This window comes from Ornithorhynchus anatinus, chromosome 12 (assembly GCF_004115215.2).
Source record: "Ornithorhynchus anatinus isolate Pmale09 chromosome 12, mOrnAna1.pri.v4, whole genome shotgun sequence".
Lineage (NCBI taxonomy): Eukaryota > Metazoa > Chordata > Mammalia > Monotremata > Ornithorhynchidae > Ornithorhynchus > Ornithorhynchus anatinus.
Genome location: NC_041739.1, coordinates 2,451,579 through 2,470,332, shown reverse-complemented (window position 1 = coordinate 2,470,332; position 18,754 = coordinate 2,451,579). Strand labels below are relative to the sequence as shown.

Genomic DNA, 18,754 nt, shown 5'->3' with positions numbered 1-18,754 from the left:
AGTTCCAGGCCAGAGAGAGGAAGAAAATACTTTTCAGGGGAGCTGAACACATCTCTGGCCCTGAAAAAGAACCAATTCAGAAATTCCTCTCTGTCCGGTGAAACAGCTCAGTTGGAAATCTAAACATCGCTTAGAGAAGCAGCGTGGCTCAGTGGAAAGAGCCCGGGCTTTGGAGTCAGAGATCATGAGTTCGAAGCCCGGCTCTGCCACTTGGCAGCTGTGTGACTGTGAGCAAGTCACTTCACTTCTCTGTGCCTCAGCTCATCTGTAAAATGGGGATTAAGACTGTGAGCCCCACGTGGGACAACCTGATTCCCCTGTGTCTACCCCAGCGCTTAGAACAGTGGTCTGCACATAGTATGCGCTTAACAAATACCAACATTATTATTATTATTATTATTATTAACGTGCAACTTCCCCAGAAGCTGGGCTTCCCGTGGGTCCACTGCATTGGCTCCCTATACGCTTGCTGCAGGGAGAGATCCAGTCTCCAGGATCTGCTGGAAACAGCCTGGGGTTGGACGTCAGAGGACCTGGGTTCTAATCCCGGCTCCTCCACTTGTCTGCCGGGTGACCTTGGACAAGACACTTCACGTCTCTGTTCCTCAGTTACCTCATCTGTAAAACGGCGATTAGGATTCCGAGCCCCATGTGGAGCAGGGTCTGTGTCTGACCTGATTAACTTGCATCTACCCTCGCGCTTAGTAAAATAATAATGACGGTGTTTAAGTGCTTACTATGGGGCAAGCACTGTTCATTCGTTCAATAATATTTATTGAGCGCTTACTATGTGCAGAGCGCTGTACTAAGCGCTTGGAATGGACAAATTGGCAACAGATAGAGACAGTCCCTGCCCTTTGACGGGCTTACAGTCTAATAGGGGGAGACAGGCGGACAAGAACAATGGCAATAAATAGAGTCAAGGGGAAGAACATCTGATAAAAACAATGGCAAATAAATAGAATCAGGGTGATGTACATCTCATTAAACAGAATACACAAAATAAATCACTGGGGTAGATAGAAATCAATCAGGTTGTCCCACGTAGGGCTCGTAATCTGAATTCCCATTTTACTGATGAGGTAACTGAAGTACAGAGACATTAAGTGGCTAGCCCAAGGTCACACAGCAGACAAGTGGCAAAATCAGGATTAGAACCCAGGTCCTCTGGACTCCCAAGCCCGTGCTGTGGCCACTAAGCCACGCCGTTCCTCCTAGTTCAGTGCCTGGCACGTAGTAAGCAGTTCACAAATACCATTAAAAAAAGAAAAATATTCCGAGACCGAGGTCTGCCTCAAGCACAAGTACACGGTTGACTATGTATTCCCTCCGAATCGGGGCCATCTGAACAAAACATTGCCCATCCTTTTGTTAAGCTGCCAGCAGCCACAGTGCTATTCTTCACCCAAACCCATTTAAAATCGCACATGGTGTTTACATTCCCAAAGTGGCCGTTGTCTCTCTAAAAACATGGGTCAGTTTAATATTTTTGCTTTTTTCCACCGAAGTAAACATCCCTGGAGGAAGTGCATTGCTTACAGTACTGTCAACGGCAGTCCTAATTGCTTTTCTCAGTAAATTAAGAATATATGTACCTTTTGTTTAGGCGGTAATCTGGGTCAAAAGGGTGAGGTGGTTTATTGGTTTTCGCTGATTTGCAGGCTTTGAAATAGCACCGGAACCGGGAGCTTTAGCTGCTCTCCCATCCCCTTAATTTCAGCCGTCACATGTTTTTCTTTCTGACTTGCCAGGCCCGCGCTCTGTTCGCTATGCCGCGCCGCTTCAGAGGCACGTCGCGTCTCTGTGCCTCGTTTCCCTTGTCTGTAAAATGAGGATCGAGACTGTGAGCCCCACACGGGACAGGGTCCGGCTCGATTTGCTTGCATCCGCCCCAGCGATTAGTAAGGTGCCTGGCACATAGTAAGCGCTTAACAAATACCATCGTTTTTATCAAATCATACCCGACGGACAGTGACTCTCCCCGTCTTCGAAACCTCCTTGAAGGCCCATCTCCTCCAAGAGGCCTTCCCTGACTAAGCCCTCCTTTCCTCTTCTCCCACTCGCTGCCGCAGCGCCCGGACTTGCTCCCTTTATTCGTCCCGCCACCCCAGACCCGCAGCACTCACGTCCGGATCTGTCGTTTTGTTGATTTCTATTAACGTCCGTCTCCCCCCGTCAGATTGTAACCGCGCTGTGGGCAGGGAATGTGTCCAGTAATGATGATGGTACTTGTTAAGCACTTACTATGTGCCAAGCAGTGTTCGAAGTGCTGGGATAGGTCCGAGGTGATCAGGTCGTCCCATGTGGGGCTCACAGTCTTATCCCCATTTTCCAGATGAGGTGACTGAAGCACAGAGAAGTGAAGTGACTTGTCCAACGTCACATGGCTGATAAGTGACGGAGACGGGATTAGAACCCACATCCTCTGACTCCCAAACCCACGCTCTTTGTACTAAGCCACGCTGCTTGTAGCTATGGTGTACTCTCCCGAGCACCTAGTAAAGTATTTGCACACCGTAAGTGCTGAATGAACAAGACTAAATGAATGGAAACTATTATTAAGAATTTTTGAGAAACAGCATGGCACAGTAGATAGAGCACAGGCCTGGGAGTCAGAAGGTCATGGGTTCTAATCCCGTTTCTGCCACGGGTCTGCCATGTGGCCTCGGGCAAGTCATTTCACTTCTCTGGGCTGCTTTGATCTCATCTGTAAAATGGGGATTGAAACCATGAGCCCCACGTGGGACAGGGACTGTTTGCAACCAAATTTGCTTGTATCCACCTCAAGCGCCTGGCACATACATAGTAAGCGCTTAGCAAACCCCACAATCACTGTTATTAAGCCGATAACTCCCCTTCAGGAAAGCCAGGACAGGGAACAAGACAGCTTGGCTCTTTCTTGAGACCTTGATGAACACGGGATCCCAGGGCCTTCCCCTGAGAGGACCAGGCCGACCTGGCCCCGGGACCCAGGAGTTCCCGGCCGGACCGACGTGATTTCGCGACGGCAACGGAGGCTCCACGTGGGGGGGCGGGCGGTGGAAGTTGGCTCTCTGCCATGCCCAGGTGGGCTCTTTACCAATATCTCTTTATGCTGATGAAAAATCTCCTCGGCTAGGATGCCGTCGAGTGCTTCCTTCTGAGCAGCGGGAGTCGCCTGCGTTCTCCTGCCTGTTTTGATTTCCAAGCGAAAGGGTTCACACCTGAAATTGTTTGCGAAAGTGATTTGCAGGAAATCTTCCCCTGTCTTGAAGGGGACCCGGAAAGAGCCTGGGGGGAGGGGGAGACCCAAGGAGGGAGCATTCGGCTCCGCAGGGGTGTCAGAGGCAGGGGTACCGTAAATATCCAGAAATCACTGCGACTGGCGGGGGGGGGGGGGGGGACGCGGTGGTCCGCTCATCTCTCCCGCCACAAACCCAGCCCTGTCCGTGAAAGGGCCCTTAATCAGTCAATCATTTATTGAGTACTTACTGTATTCCTTTACCGCACGATACTAAGCACTTAAAAGCAAGGGTGAGCTAAGCGGGAGAAGGAAACTACTAAGCAACTAATATGGTTTTCATAATAATAATAATGTTGGTATTTGTTAAGCGCTTACTCTGTGCAGAGCACCGTTCTAAGCACTGGGGTAGATACAGGGTAATCAGGTTGTCCCACGTGAAGCTCACAGTTAATCCCCATTTTACAGATGAGGGAACTGAGGCACAGAGAAGTGAAGCGACTCGCCCGCAGTCACACAGCTGACGAGTGGCAGAGCCGGGAGTCGAACTCGTGACCTCTGACTCCGAAGCCCGGGCTCTTTCCACCGAGCCACGCTGCGTTGCAGGCTTACTAAGTGCCTAGCACTGAGATAAGTGCTGGGATAAATTGCTCATAATCTCCGTTCCACATGGGGCTCAGAGTTTAAGCAGGAGGGAGAACAGGTATTTTATCCCCATTTTACACGTGAAGAAATGGAAGCCCAGAGAAGTCAAGTGACCTTTCCGGGGCCACACGGCAGGCAGGTGACGAAAGTGGCCCTGGAACCCAGGTCTCCGGACATCCAGGCCCAATGACCTTCTTCTGAGCCTTGCTGCCTCCAAGCAAGTAGCCTACAGTTGATCGGTGGTGTCTACTGAGCGCTAATTAAGAGCACTGGACTGAACTCCTGGGAGTTGGAGTCCCAGGAGGCCATAATAATAATAATTATGGCATTTAAGTGCCAAGCACTGTTCTAAAGGGTGGTGTAGATTCAAGGTAATCAGGTTGCCCCGTGTAGGGCTCACAGTCTTCATCCCCATTTTCCAGATGAGGTAACTGAGGCACAGAAAAGTGAAGTGGGTTGCCCAAGGTCACACAGCAGGCAAGTGGCAGAGTTGGGATTAGAACCCACGACCTCTGACTCTCAAGTCCATGCCCTTTCCGCTAAGCCACGCTGCTTCTCGATGATCCATTCGCTGCCATCGGGAAATATCAAGGCTCCGTAGTTATATAAATATGTCAGCCATCTCCCGCACTTAAGTGTCTTTGTTATTATTCAATCCCACACGCCATCATTTCTTTCTATTACCCTGTAAATGCAAGTGATCCTCCCCATTAGAGCGTCTGCTTCTTGTGGCCAGAGAACGAGTCTACTGACTCTGTTTTATCGTACTCTCCCAGGCGCTCAGTACAGAGCTCTGCAAACAGCGTCGGATGAATACGACTGATGGATCCATTCTTTGCTTTGCACTTTTCCCAGCGCGTAGTACGGCGCTCTGCAAACGATAAGCGTTGAGCTCCATCGATGAATCGATTCTTTACTTTGCACTTTCCCAAGAACTTGGGAAACTGTGAAAGTGATTTGTACGCTGATTTGTGATTCACACTCTGTACACAGTAAGCGTTCAATAAATACCCCTGATTGATTCTTTGGTTTGCACTTTCCCAAGCGCTTAACGCTGCGTGACCTAGTGGATAGAGCACAGACCGGGGAGTCGGAAGGACCCGGGTTCTAATCCCGGCTCCACCACTTGTCTGCTGTGTGACCTCGGGCAGGTCGCTTCACTTCTCTGGACCTCAGTGACCTCATCTGTAAAATATGGGGATTAAAACCGGGAGACCTATGTGGGACAGGGACTGTGTCCAACCCAATTACCCTGTATCTACCCCAGAGCTTAGAACAGCGCCTGGCACAAAGTAAGCACTTAACAAATACCATTATTATTATTACTCTGCACGCAGTAAGCATTCAATAAATACCATCGATTGATTCTTTGCTTCTCCTTTACCCAAGCGTGCAGCGCACTGCACCCGTTGATTATGATTACTACCGTTGCCGTCTAATCCAACACCTCCCGCTTTGTATCTCAGGTTTCCAGCTCCTCCCCGGCCGAGGCAGAGAAGCGGGATCTCCGTGGCTCCGAGGCAGAGATCTCGGAAGGCGTCCGAAGGGACGAAGAGCGGGTAAGAGACCGCCCCTCGGGAAAACGCGGCGCCATCCCTCGTCCGAACGGCCCGTGGGGCCTGAACCCCTCCAGCGACAGCTCCGATCGAGTCCGAACCCCGGATATCGGGCGGGGTGTTCTCAAGAACCACCGCAGCGTGCTTTTCTCTTCCCATAAGCAGCCCGTGGGGAGCCGGTGGGGAAGGGAAGTGAGAGACACTAGGCCGTAAGCTTATTATAGGCAGGGAACATATCTGTTTATCGTTGTATTGTAGTCTCCCAAGCGCTAAATACAGTGCTCAGCACACTGTAAGCGCTCAATAAATGCGATTGAACGAACAAATGAAATCGACAGGGAGGGGTGGGGGGTTTTCTGCCCTCAGAGAAGTTCCCCGCCCCCTGAGAGTCGTCATCCTTTCTTAGCGGCACTTACGTGGCCACCTTGGAGAATTCCAAATGTAACTGGTGATTTTTATGGGGGGGGGGGGGGGGGGCGTCTCTCTCGTTCTACCTCAATGAGTTTTCTCAACGGTGAGCTTGGCCTACTAATTTAGAGGCTGTGAATTGTGCAGGAAGGTCCTTTCCCATCCGGATTCTGGGGGCTTCTGGACTAAAGGGAAAATGTGCTCTTGCCGGGACGCGACAGAAGAATTGGGAGTGGGGAAGCAACGTGATCTAGCGGATAGAGCACGGCCCGGGAGTCAGAGGACGTGGGTTCTACATCCGGCTCTGCCGCACGTCTGCCGTGTGAGCTCGGGCAAGTCGCTTCGCGTCTCTGGGCCTCAGTTCCCTCCTCTGTAAAATGGTGATGCAGACTGCGAACTCTATGCAGTGCAGGGACTGTGTCCGACCTGATTTGCTTGTTTCTACCCCAGACCTTACAATCTCGTGGGAATGATAGACGATTTAATATGATACAGGCAGGGGAAGCAACCAAGTGAAAGGATCTGTAATTGCCGCGGGGAATATCAAAGTGCTTACAGAGTCCAGAGCAAGTATTTAGGGAAGGCAGAAGGGAGGGACTGTAGGACGGGGAGTTGCGATTAGTCAGGGAAGACTTCTTGGAGGAGATGTGGTTTTAATAGGGCATTGAAGATGGGGAGAGCAGTGGTGTGTGGGAGCGAAGCGGGTGGAGACGCCTGACGCGATGCTGGCTTAAAAAGAGAAGGCCCTCGCCACAAAGACAGGCTACTTGGGATCTCTTTTTCAGTCCACCGTCAGCCTCCGTGTCTCTCTTCCTAGAGTCTGGAGCCTAGGATGAGTGTGCCCAGCCCCTTTTCTGACAGGGTGAGGCGGGAGACAATAATAATAATAATAATCGTAGCATTTGTTAAGCACTTAGTGTGTGCCAGCCACTGTCCTGAGCACTGGGATAGATTCAAGTAAATTGAGCTAGACACTAGGCCATACTATTTCCTCCACTTGGCCACACCACTTGCCGTGGTCTGCTAAGGAGCTGGGCACGCTGGCAGTAGGTTGGCATCCTCCCTAGTCTTTCACACCCTCCCTCCAGCCTGGAACTCCCTCTCCCCTCATACCTGGCAGACAACCACTCTACCCATCTTCAAAGCTCTTTTGTTATGGTGTCGGTTAAGCACTTACTCTTCTCAAACACGGTTCCAAGTTGGGAGGGAGGTACCTTCAAGGCCGGAAGCTCGCTGTGGATAGAGAATATATCTGTTTATTGTCATATTGTACTCTCCAAAGAGCTTAGTACAGTGCTCTGCACACAGAAGGGGTACAAGCACTACAATTTGAGGGTGGTGATGATGATGGTATTTGTTATGCACTTACTATGCCAAGCACTGGTCTAAGCACTGGGGTAGATAAAAGATAATCAGGTTGGCCCACGTGGGGCTCACAGTCTGAATCCCCATTTTCCAGATGAGGTAACTGAAGCACAGAGAAGTGAAGCGACTGGCCCAAAGTCACACGGCTGATGAGTGGCGGAGCCGGGACGAGAACCCATGACCCCTGACTCCCAAGCACATGCTCTTTCCGCTGAGACACTCTGCTTTTCCGCGTGAATTGAATTGAATGATTGAATAAATATAAATTGTTAGACAAAGCCCTTGCCCCACATGGAGCTCACAGTCTAAGCAGACAGGTATCGAATCCCCATTTTACAGTTGAGGGAACTGAGGCACAGAGAAGTAAAGTGACTTGCCCAGGTCACAGAGCAAGCGGCGGCCAGAGCCTGGAGTAGAGCCCAGGTCCCCCTCTACCTTGCAGGCCCGTGCTCTTTGCGCTGCTTCTGAAATCCCACCTCCTCCAGGAGGCCTTCCTTGACTAACCACCGGTCTCCCCACCCCCAAATATCCCGTCAGCACGTTCCCCGGCATCGGAGCCCTGCAGTATTTCTGGGGTAAACTGGCACGCTCTCTGCCGTAAAGGCTGGGCTCTCTCACGGTCTGTAACCTCTAATCTCCCCAGGATCTGGCCCTAATTGCCACCTCAGCACTTTCCACCTAAGCACTTAAGTATCCCATCTCCTTCCCCCACCCAGCCACGGCACTTACACACGCATCTCTATTCTCCATTATTCCCCCCATCCATCGCCCCCGTCGACAAAAGGCGACTTAGATGCGGGGCCACGCTGAGGGGAAGAGATTGCTTTTTCCTCCCCTTATCAAGGAAGAGTTGGGTTTTTTTTTTTTTTCTCCTCTCTCTTTCTCCTCATGGACCATTTGAGAACGTAAAAGGCCCTCGGTGTCTTCGCTGGAGAAAAGGAATCGTAAAAGCCCATCTCCCCGCTCCAGTTTCAGGATGGCCGGGCTTCCGGACGTGTTCCGGCCGGAGGGGTCCCGGGAAAAACTTGCCGCTCTGTTTTCCGGGCTTCGGATGGGGGTCGGGGGTTGGGGAGAGGGACACCTGGGAGTCTGGAGGGAAGAAGGGCGATTCTACTCCTTCAGTACTTATTTAGCCATCCATCTTCTCGTTCTTTTGTCACCACTAATTAGTGTTTTCTCTCTCTCTCTCTCTCCTCCTAACTGCAAAAAATTTTTCTGGAGGGCAGGGGATCACGTCTTCTAGCTGCTCAAAACACACTACGGGTAGTCAATCATATTTCTTGAGCGCTTATTGTGTATAGAGCACCGTAGTAAGGGCTTGGGAGAGTACATTATAACAGTACAATATTCAAAGAGTACACTATAATACAATCTGCAGAGTACGATCGTGGCTCAGTGGAAAGAGCACGGGCTCTGGAGTCAGCGGTCATGGGTTCGAATCCCGGCTCGGCCACTTGTCAGCTGTGTGACTTTGGGCAAGTCACTTAACTTCTCGGTGCCTCAGTCACCTCCTCTGTAAAATGGGGATTAAGACCGTGAGCCCCACGTGGGACAACCTGATTCCCCTGTGTCTACCCCGGCGCTTAGAACAGTGCTCGGCACATAGTAAGCGCTTAACAAATACCAACGTTATTACGATAAAACAGAGAAACCGCATGGCGTAGTGGAAAGAGCGTGAGTCTGGGAGTCAGAAGGACTTGGGTTCTAATTCCGACTCCCCCACTTGTCTGCTGTGTGACCTGAGGTGAGTGACCTAACTTCTCTTTGCCTCGGTTCCCTCATCTGGAAAAATGGGGATTAAGAGTGTGGGCCCCATGTGGGACAGAGACTGTGTCCACCCTGATTAGCTTGTAGCTACCCCGGTGTTTAATACGGTGCTCAGCACATCGCGCTTAACACATGCCATTGAAAAAATGAGTCGGTAGGCATGTTCCCCGCCCGCAACGGACATGGATCTCACCAGATCCTTGAGGGCGATATCGTAGGAGAAGCAGTGGTATCTTATGAAAGAGAAGCAGCGCAGCCCAGTGGAAAGAGTATGGGGCTGAGAGTCAGAGGACCTGAGTTCTAATTCCCGCTCCGCCGCTTATCTATGTGACCTTGGGCGGAGCACTCAAGTCCTCTAGGCCGTAAACTTATCATGGGCAGGGAATATGTCTAATTCTGCTGTATTGCACTCTCCCAAGTGTTTAGTGCAGTGCTCTGCACATAGATGCTCAATAAATACCATCGATTGGTTGAGTCTCTGTGCTTCACTTAGTTCCTTCGTCGGTAAAATGGGGATTAAGACTGAACTCCGTGTGGGACAAGGACTGTGTCCAACCTGTTTAGCTTATAATAATAATAATGATGATATTTTTTAAGTGCTTACCATGTGCCTAGCACTGTTCTAAGCACTGGGTAGATACAAGGTAAGCAGGTTGACCCACGTGGGGCTCCCAGTCTTAATCCCCATTTAACAGATGAGGTATCTGAGGCACAGGGAAGTTTAATGGCTTGCCCAAGGTCACACATCAGACAAGTGGCAGAGACGAGACTAGAATCCATGTCTTCTGACTCCCAAGCCTGTGCTCTTTCCACTAAGCCCAGTGCTTAGTACAGAGCCTAGCACCTGAGTTCTAATCAGCTGAGAGAAGCAGCGTGGCTCAGTGGAAAGAGCACGGGCTTTGGAGTCGGGGCTCATGAGTTCGAATCCCAGCTCTGCCACTTGTCGGCTGTGTGACTGTGGGCGAGTCACTTCACTTCTCTGTGCCTCAGTTCCCTCATCTGTAAAATGGGGATCAAGACTGTGAGCCCCACGTGGGACAACCTGATTCCCCTATGTCTACCCCAGCGCTTAGAACAGTGGTCGGCACATAGTAAGCGCTTAACAAATACCAACATTATTATTATTATTATTAATCCCAGCTTCTCTACTCTCTGTTACCTCATCTGTCAAATGGGAATTAAGACTGTGAGCCCCGCGTGGGACAACCTGATTCCCCGTGTCTCCCCCAGCGCTTAGAACAGTGCTCTGCACATAGTAAACGCTTAACAAATACCAACATTATTATTATTATTACTCCCCTGCTGATGTGCCTACTGAGAGTAAGTCAGTTCACATCTCTGGGCCTCAGTGTTTTCATCTGTGAAATGGGGATTCGATACCTGGTTTCTCTCCTACTTTCTCTCTACTATAGAGAAGCAGGGTGGCTCAGTGGAAAGAGCGCGGGCTTGGGAGTCAGAGGTCACAGGTTCTAATCCCGGCTCCGCCGCTAGTCAGCTGTGTGACCTTGGGCAAGTCACTGAACTTCTCTGTGCCTCAGTTCCCTCATCTGTATAATGGGGATTAAAACTGTGAGCCCCACGTCGGACAACCTGATCACCTTGTATCCCCCAGCGCTTAGAACAGTGCTTTGCACGTAGTAAGCGCTTAACAAATACCACAATTACTTTGACTGTGAGCCTCATGTGGAACTGTGTCCGGCCTGATTAACTTATAGCTCCCCCAGCACTTAGAACAGTGCTCGGCACATAATTAGCACTTGACAAATGCCGTAACCACTTTATTGGAGGGCAGGGGAATCTAGGTGCCCCCACCCGGGTGCGAGTGGGGCTGATATTTATTGAACGCTTAGTGTGCGCAGAGCACTGTGCTGACTGCTTGGGAGAGTGCGATACAGCCGATGGAAGCAGAGTGGCCTAGTGGATAGGACATAGGCCCAGGAGTCAGAAGGACCTGAGTTCTAATTTCGGCTCCAATGCTTGTCTGCTGTGTGGCCTTGAGTTAATCACTTCACTTCTCTGGGCTTCAATTGTCTCATCTGCAAAAGGGGGATTAAGAATAATAATGTTGGTATTTGTTGGTATTTGTTAAGCGCTTACTATGTGCCGAGCACTGTTCTAAGCGCTGGGGTAGACATAGGGGAATCAGGTTGTCCCACGTGGGGCTCACAGTCTTAATCCCCATTTTACAGATGAGGGAACTGAGGCACGGAGAGCTTAAGTGACTCGCCCACAGTCACACAGCCGACAAGTGGCAGAGCTGGGATTCGAACTCATGAGCCCTGACTCCAAAGCCCATGCTCTTTCCCCTGAGCCACGCTGCTTCTCAAGAATGTGAGCTTGTCCTCTAGACCGTGAGCTCATTGTGGGAAGAGAATATGTCTTGTTTGTTTTCGTATTGTATTGTTTTGCTTGTATCCACCCTAGCACATAGTACAGTGTCTGGCACACAGTACCATAATAATTATGGTATTTCTTAAGCACTCTGTGCCAGACACTGTGCTAAGTGCTGAATACCGTAGTTATTAGTTATTAGATAATCCCTGCCCACATGGAGCCAAGGGTTTTCAGCAGGAACTACTTGAAGACCCGTGCTTTCCCCACGAGACACAAGAACGGTTCCTGCTCTCCCAGGAATCAACACCTGTGGGGTTTGCCGGTGAACCCCAGGACCTCCGGGGGGCCCCTTCGGAAACTCCCCCCATCGGGCCCTCCCCCTGCCAGGACCCAGGGCCGAGTCCTACGGGCTCCAGCTCGGGAAGAGCCAAAACCGGTTTGGATTGCCCCACGGGAGCCCTTCCCCTTCCGAACAACAAAGTGCAGCCGGGAAAGACCACGTCCCCAGCGCTTTGTCTTGGCCGGGCTCGTGATCGAAGCTGCCAGGGGTGGCTCAGAAGGCGCCGATTTCAGGGGCCCCACGTGAACCCCGTCACCGTCCACGGGAGACGCCCCGACACACCGGAATGGCAGAGGCCTTCATCCGGGATCCCTTTATCTCTTCTCTCTCAGCCACTGCCGGGAAAGTGGCTCTGTACAATGTGTCGGCTGATGGGTGTTTAGAGGAAGGCTAAACGGACCCCGAAGGGGTAGAAAGGCTTCATTCCGTGAATAAACACGAGGAATCCGATGATTTGAAGGTTAGGGTGAAGAGATTTCTCTCTCTCTTGCTCTGTTTCTCTCCGGCACTATTCCCTATTGTCTTCTCTGTCGGCCTCTTTCTGCCTATGATTCTTTGTCTTGGTCTTTCTCTGTCTCTTTGTTTCTCTCGATCTCTGTCTCTCTGCCTCTATCTCTCTGCCTCTTTCACTTTATCTTCTTATTTCTTTGTGGTAAACGTTAGCGGCTTATTACGTCTCAAGTGCTGTTCTGTGCGCTGGGGTAGGTACAAGTCAATCAGGCCAAATACAGTCCCCTTCCCAACTGAGGCTCATAGTCCAAGTAGGAGGGAGAACAGGGGTTGAATCCTTATTTTGCAGTTGAGGAAACTGAGTCCCAGAGAAGTTGAGTGATTCGCCCAAGGTCACACAGTAGGGATTAGAACCCAGGCCCTCTGGCTCCCAACCTTGTACTTTACCCCCAGGCCACACTGCTTCAATTTCTTCCCGCCTCCTTTCCCTCTTCATCTGTTCTTCTCTTACTGCTCTCCGTCTTTCTGCTCTGACTCCCTTTCGGCGCTCTCTTTGGATCTTTCTATCCCTCCGTCTCTTCCTGCCCTTCTCCGTCTCTGCCGCTGACTCTCTGTCTCTGATTCACTGTCTGTTCCTCTGGCTTTGTTTTCGCTGGCACCAACACACACCAAACCGGCAAGAAGTCACTAAACAGCTTGAAACGCCGCAGGCTAAAATCTCCCATTAGCCAGGAAAAGATGTTTTATTTCTACTTACGACGTGAAAACTCTCTGACACACATACTTGTTCTCTCCTCGCTCCGCTTAACTGGGCTCCATCTCGGTCCGGTATCCTTGCCTCTCAGTTTGGCCCAGCTGGTCAGAGCCAGCCGGCCAGTACGGTGCTCCGCACCACGTAGGCGCTCCATAAATGCCACGGACCGATTGACTGGGGTGTTGGAGAGAGCCGACGCTCGAAGAAGAATGCCCCGGTGGGAAAAACACAAGGCCGGAAGCCGGGAGTCAGTAGAAATGGGTTCCAGTCCCACTACTGGCGTGGTAGGGACTTGAGTTAAGTCAGAGTTAGCGTTTCCGGGCCTCAATTTTCCTCCTTTTCTTCCACTCCCGTAATGATGATGGTAGTTGTTAAGCACTTTCTGTGTGCCAAGCACCGCTCTAAACACTTGGGTAGATACAAAGTCGTCAGGTTGGACACAGTCCCTGTCCCACATAGGGCTCACACTCTTAATCCCCATTTTACAGACGAAGTAACTGAGGCCCAGAGGAGTGAAGTGACTTGCCCAAGGTCACACAGCTGACATGTGGTGGAGAAGGGTTTAGAACCCATGACCTTCCGACTCCCAGGCCCGCGCTCCGTCCACTAAGCCACGCGGCTTCTGCGTAGCCCTGACTTGCACCCTTCAGTCATCCCCCCCCTCCCAGCCCCACAGTGCTTATGTTCAGTATACGTATTCGTAATTTATTTATTTATGTTTATGTCCGTCTCCCTGTCTAGACTGTAAGCTCATTGGGGGCAGGGAATGTGTCAGTTATATTGGTGTATGGTACTTACCCAAACACTTAGTACAGTTCTCTGCACTGAGTGCATACACTGATTGTCTCACTGAACGCCTACTGTTTGCCGAGCACTTGGGAGAGAGCAATAGAGTTAGTGGGTACAATCCGGATTTGCAGGGAGTTTGCCGTCTAGCGAAGAGCTTACAATCTAGCATTTCACTTATTGGCTCCTGATGTGTTCCTTCACCATGCCTCAGTCGATCGCTTAGTGGTATTTACCGAGCACTCGCTGAGCACTGTTCTAAGCGCTTGGGAGAGTAGAATCCGGCAGAGTGGGCGGACACGTTTCCTACCCGCAGTCTGGAGAGGGAGACGGGCATTAATATAAAAAAAAAATTACAAATCTGTACATAAGAGCTGTGAGGCTGAGAGCCGGGCGAACGCCAAATGCCCGAAGGGTGTGGACCCAAGTTCATAGACGCAGAACGGAGAGGGAAACTGGGGAAAAGAGGGCTCAATCGGGGAAGGCCTCTTGGAAGAGACCTCTTGTTTAGATCTAGTCTCTCCCTCTTCACAAGAGTTTATCCTGACTCCCTCATGAGGCCAAAAGCCCCTTGAGAGCAAGAGACTCTGCAACCTCTCCTCTTCTGTCTCTCCAGTCATTTAACGTGGCCGGCTGCATTTTGCGTACCGTATGGATTCTGTCAATCTTGCTAATTTTAAAAATACCATTGAGGGGAGAAAAAATATCCAGAATAGAGCCGCAGTGGATGGTCTGGGCCACTCACGGTCTCTTGTGAGGTGCCGGAGTTAAGTATCGTATTTATTCAACTGAGTCAAGATCCACTCCGACTGAGGCAAGCTCGATATACTGTGGCGTGAAGGTTCTGTCCTTCCACTTCTTAGTCAGTTGTATTTATTGAGCACTTACCGTGCGCACAGCACTTTACTAAGTGCTTGGGAGAGTATGGTAGAACAGTATGAGACACGTTCCCTGCCCACAACAAACCTCCAGTCTAGAGGGACAACTGTTAGGCTGCGTGTCCCCTGAGGGACAGGGACGTTGTTTGATTTCCTTCTGCATATTCTTTCCCCCATTCAGTCATATTTATTAAGTGTTTACTGGGTGCAGAGCACTGTTTTAAGTGCTGGGAACAGGACAATATAACAATAAACAGACAAGATCCCTGCCCACGACAGGCTTACTGTCTAGAGGGGAGACGGACATTAATAAAAATAAATAATAATAGTAATAAGAATAACTGTGCTATTGGTTAAGCGGTTATAGGTGCCAGACCCTGTACTGAGCACTGGGGTGGATACCAGCAGATCAAGTTGGTCACAGTCCCTGTCCCACAGAGGGCTCAGTCTCGATCTCCATTTTACAGATGAGGTAAATGAGGCCCAGTGAAGTGACATGCCCGAGGTCACCCAGCAGACAAGTGGCAGAGCTGGGATTAGAAGCCGTGCCATTCTGACTCCCAGGCCCGTGATCGATCCACTACTCCCTGCTGCTTCCCAATAAATTAGAGATACGTACTTCGCACTTAGCGCAAGAGCTCCGCACACAGTTAGCACAGAAGTACTGTTATTACTAACCGTGGCATTTAAACCAAAACGTGTGTTTGTGCCTGAAGGATTTCTTCTGGGGTTGGGGGGAGGGAGTGCATGTGTACACACGTGTGTGTTGGGCTGGAAGCAAGCCTCCCATGACTCCCCTTCCTGGGAATAGCATTCCTCAGGTTGCCTTTTGCTACCTCGCACGAGTACCTACTTGCCCCCTCCTACTTCACCTCGCTACTCTCCTACCCCAACCCAGCCCGCACACTTCATTCCTCTAATTCCAACCTTCTCCCTGGGCCTCCCTCTCACCTGTCTCACAGCCAGCCTCTCGCCCACATCCTCCCTCTGGCCTGGAACACCCTCCCTCCTCATATCAGACAGACAGTTGCCCTCCCCCACTTCAAAACCTTATCGAAGGCGCATCTCCTCCAAGAAACCTTCCCCGACTAACCCCTCCTCTCTTCTTCTCCCACTCCCTTCTGTGCCGCTCTAACTCGCTCCTTCATTCCTCCTCCCTCCCGTCCCCATAACACGTATGGATATATCTTTATATACCTGTAATTTATTTGCTTGCCTATTCATTTACATTCATGTCCGTCTCCCCCCTCTACACTGTGAGCTTGGCTCGTCGTGGGCAGAAATGTCTGGTGTTATTTTCTCCTTTCCCAAGCGCTTAGTACAGTGTGCACCCGGTAAGTGCTCAGTAAATATGATTGAACGAACGAACGAATGAGTTAACTAGTATTGAGAACCTGTATTTGATGCAATCTTTGTTGTGAGTCAGACTTTCTGCCTAACTCGTATTTTGTGATTCAGCCGGGGACTATCCCAGGGCTTTTGAATCCAGCTGAAGCGTTTCGTCTCCCACCAAAATGAGCAAAAACCCAGTTCTAGATAAATTAACCCCCTGGGTACGTTTTGGAAGGAAATGACCCCCGAGGCACGGACAGAGCGGTGTCTTTTTCTGAACATCTCTACGGCAGCGGGGAGGGATCTCGAACCTCTAATCGTTACCGTAGTCCTTAAACACTTACTACGTGTCAAACGCCATTCTAAGCACTGGGGTTTACCAGATCTGACCCAGTCCCTGTCCCGCATTGGGCTCACTGTCTAGGTCGGAGGGAGAACAAGTATTGAATCCCCATTTTACTGTTGAGGCAACTGAGGGGCAGATAAATGAACTGACTTGCCCGGTCACGTGGGGGAGCCGGGATAAGAACCCAGGTCCTCTGACTCCCAGAATCGTGGTGTCCCCGCGAAACTACGCTCCTTCTACTGCAAGTTAATGCCGGCAGGGACCCTTAAAATATCCACCGTTTCCTTTTTGTAGATAATCCCTTTCAGTGACAGTGCCCTTAAAAGCCCGTGGCCTCCAGACGGCGACTGGTGGGGAAGCAGAATGGGCTAGTGGATAGAGCAGGGGCCTGGGAGTCAGAAGGTCATGAGTTCCAATGCCGGCTCTGCCACCTGTCTGCTGTGTGACTTCGGGCAACCTACTTCACTTCTGTGGGCCTCAGTCACCTCATCTGTAAAATGGGGATGGAGACCGGAAGCCCCACGTGGGACAGGAACTGTGTCCAACCCAATTTGATTGGATCCGCCCCAGCGCTTAGTACAGTGCCCGGCACAGAGTAAGGGCCTAATAAATCCTGTAATTATTATCATTACCCGCAGAGACTGCTCGGGGATGTAAAATTGTCCGGCATTGACCCATTCCCAATTCTCCCCATGCCGAGGCAGGAGGTAAACTCTACCTCTATTTTTCCCCAAAAACAAACCCACTGGAGCCAGATGAAAGTCCTCCACCGGCTATCTGTCTGTCTTCACACTCAGGAAATCTCAGCCTGTCTTGAGGAGGCTGTTTTAGTCGCTTTCTGAGATGAATGGTTTTGCCCGGACGGCTCGGCTCCGAGCTTCTTGCAGGCGAGCCGCCTAAGAGGATCTCTTCATTTCAACTCCACCGAAAGGCTTTGCCAAGTAGTAAGCCCTGTGTTCTGGCATCGAGTGAGAGAGAAGGACAGGGTTTTTGCTTAATTCTGACCCTTTCCAGTGCTGATACAACCGTGTAACCGCACGCAAGGCGAAGCTGTCGTCGTCCGCTCCGAAACGAACATTTCAGCCAGCCGGTGATCTTCTTTTTTTTTTTCCTCCACTCTCTCTCAAAGAAGCAGCTCTCCCAAGGAACTTTTGATATGATAAATGAACAATCAGGAAAAAAAAGTTAGTTATAAGTAGTAGTAACCACATGGGGAAACATTTCAGCGAAGAATGTGCTGATTCATTTATTCTCGATAACACCCGTTTATTTTTAGTGCTTAGCTATAATCTAATAGATAGGTATTTCTACAGCTGGTGAATCTGAACAGCGTAAAGGTGATAAACTGAATATTGAAATGTGCAGGAGTCACACAAAGGGAGAAGCGCATTGTAGTTTATGCTTGCATTTTTCAGCGGTTGTGCTGACTTCTTTTGCAAATTAATTTCGCAATGTAGACTTATTTCGAAACTCACGGGGATAAGGAATTTTAAGGTTATAGATTGACTGAATAAAGAAATCCTTTCTTTTCTTTAATCTTTAGACGGCTGGTCCCAATGTCTTTAGACCAGCTGACACCCGTGAAAAATTCCCGGGATTTTGCTTTCCCCTCTCATCTTGTCTGTGCCTGATAGTAACTTTGGTCTTTCTCCCTCTTTGCCTTGCCCCCCTTCTTTCTTTCTCCCTTTTCTTCCTGCCCCACTCTTTTATCTCTCTCTCTTTTCTCTCCCTTTTTTCTCTGTCCCCTCCTTTTTTTTATCTTTTCCCTTCCGTCTTTTGCCTCTCCATTTCCTTCTCCTTTCTCTTCTATTGCTCTCTTCTCCCTCTTTATTCTTTCTATCTTTCCCTTGTCCCCCCCTTTTCCCCTCCCCCATTTCTCCCCCTTCCCCTTTTTCTCCACTCCAGCTTTCTAGATCCCGCTCCCTCTTTTTCTAACTTTTTAGTTATTTCTCTCGTCCTCTTTTTCTCTCTCCAACTTTTTTTTTTTAGTATTTATTAAGAGCTTTATGGTATTTGTTAATAGTGTGTCAAACACTGTTCATTCATTCAACCGTATTTACTGAGTGCTTACAGTGGGCAGAGCACTGTACTAAGTGCCTAGAAAGCACAATTTGGCCACAGATAGACACAATCCCTACCCAACACCGGGCTCACTGTCTAGAAGGGAGAAGACAGACAACAAAACAAGACAGGCATCGATAGTATGTTCTAAGCAGTGGGGTAGCTTTCTATTTCTCTCTCCCTCTTTTTCTCTTTCCAATTTCCTATTTATTTCATCTCCCTTTTCTCTTTCCAGTTTCCAGCATATGAGCCCCATGTGGGACAAGGATTCTGTCCAATTTGACTTGATTGGACACACCTCAGTACTGAGTACAGTGCCTGGCACCTAGGAAGCGCTTAACAAATACCACAATTATCATTATTTGTTCAGCACCTCATTTGTGGCAATCTCTGTGCTGAGCCCTGCGATACAGGTTACTCAGATCGGGCACAACCCCTGTCTCCCAAGCGAAGAGGGAGGGAGAGCTCTTCTGGACATTTTTTTTCCAGATCTTTCTCTGGTTCTTAGACTG

General features: G+C 50.0%; 1 protein-coding gene across 1 annotated transcript in view; it reads left to right on the top strand.

Moving 5' to 3' along the window:
• TENM3 (teneurin transmembrane protein 3) overlaps positions 1 to 18,754 on the top strand; it is a 956,917-nt gene that overhangs the window by 531,220 nt on the left and 406,943 nt on the right. The window contains exon 5 of the mRNA XM_039913675.1: positions 5,332 to 5,424. The gene's annotated coding sequence lies outside the window, so the exon portion shown is untranslated. The remainder of the gene's footprint in view (positions 1 to 5,331; positions 5,425 to 18,754) is intronic.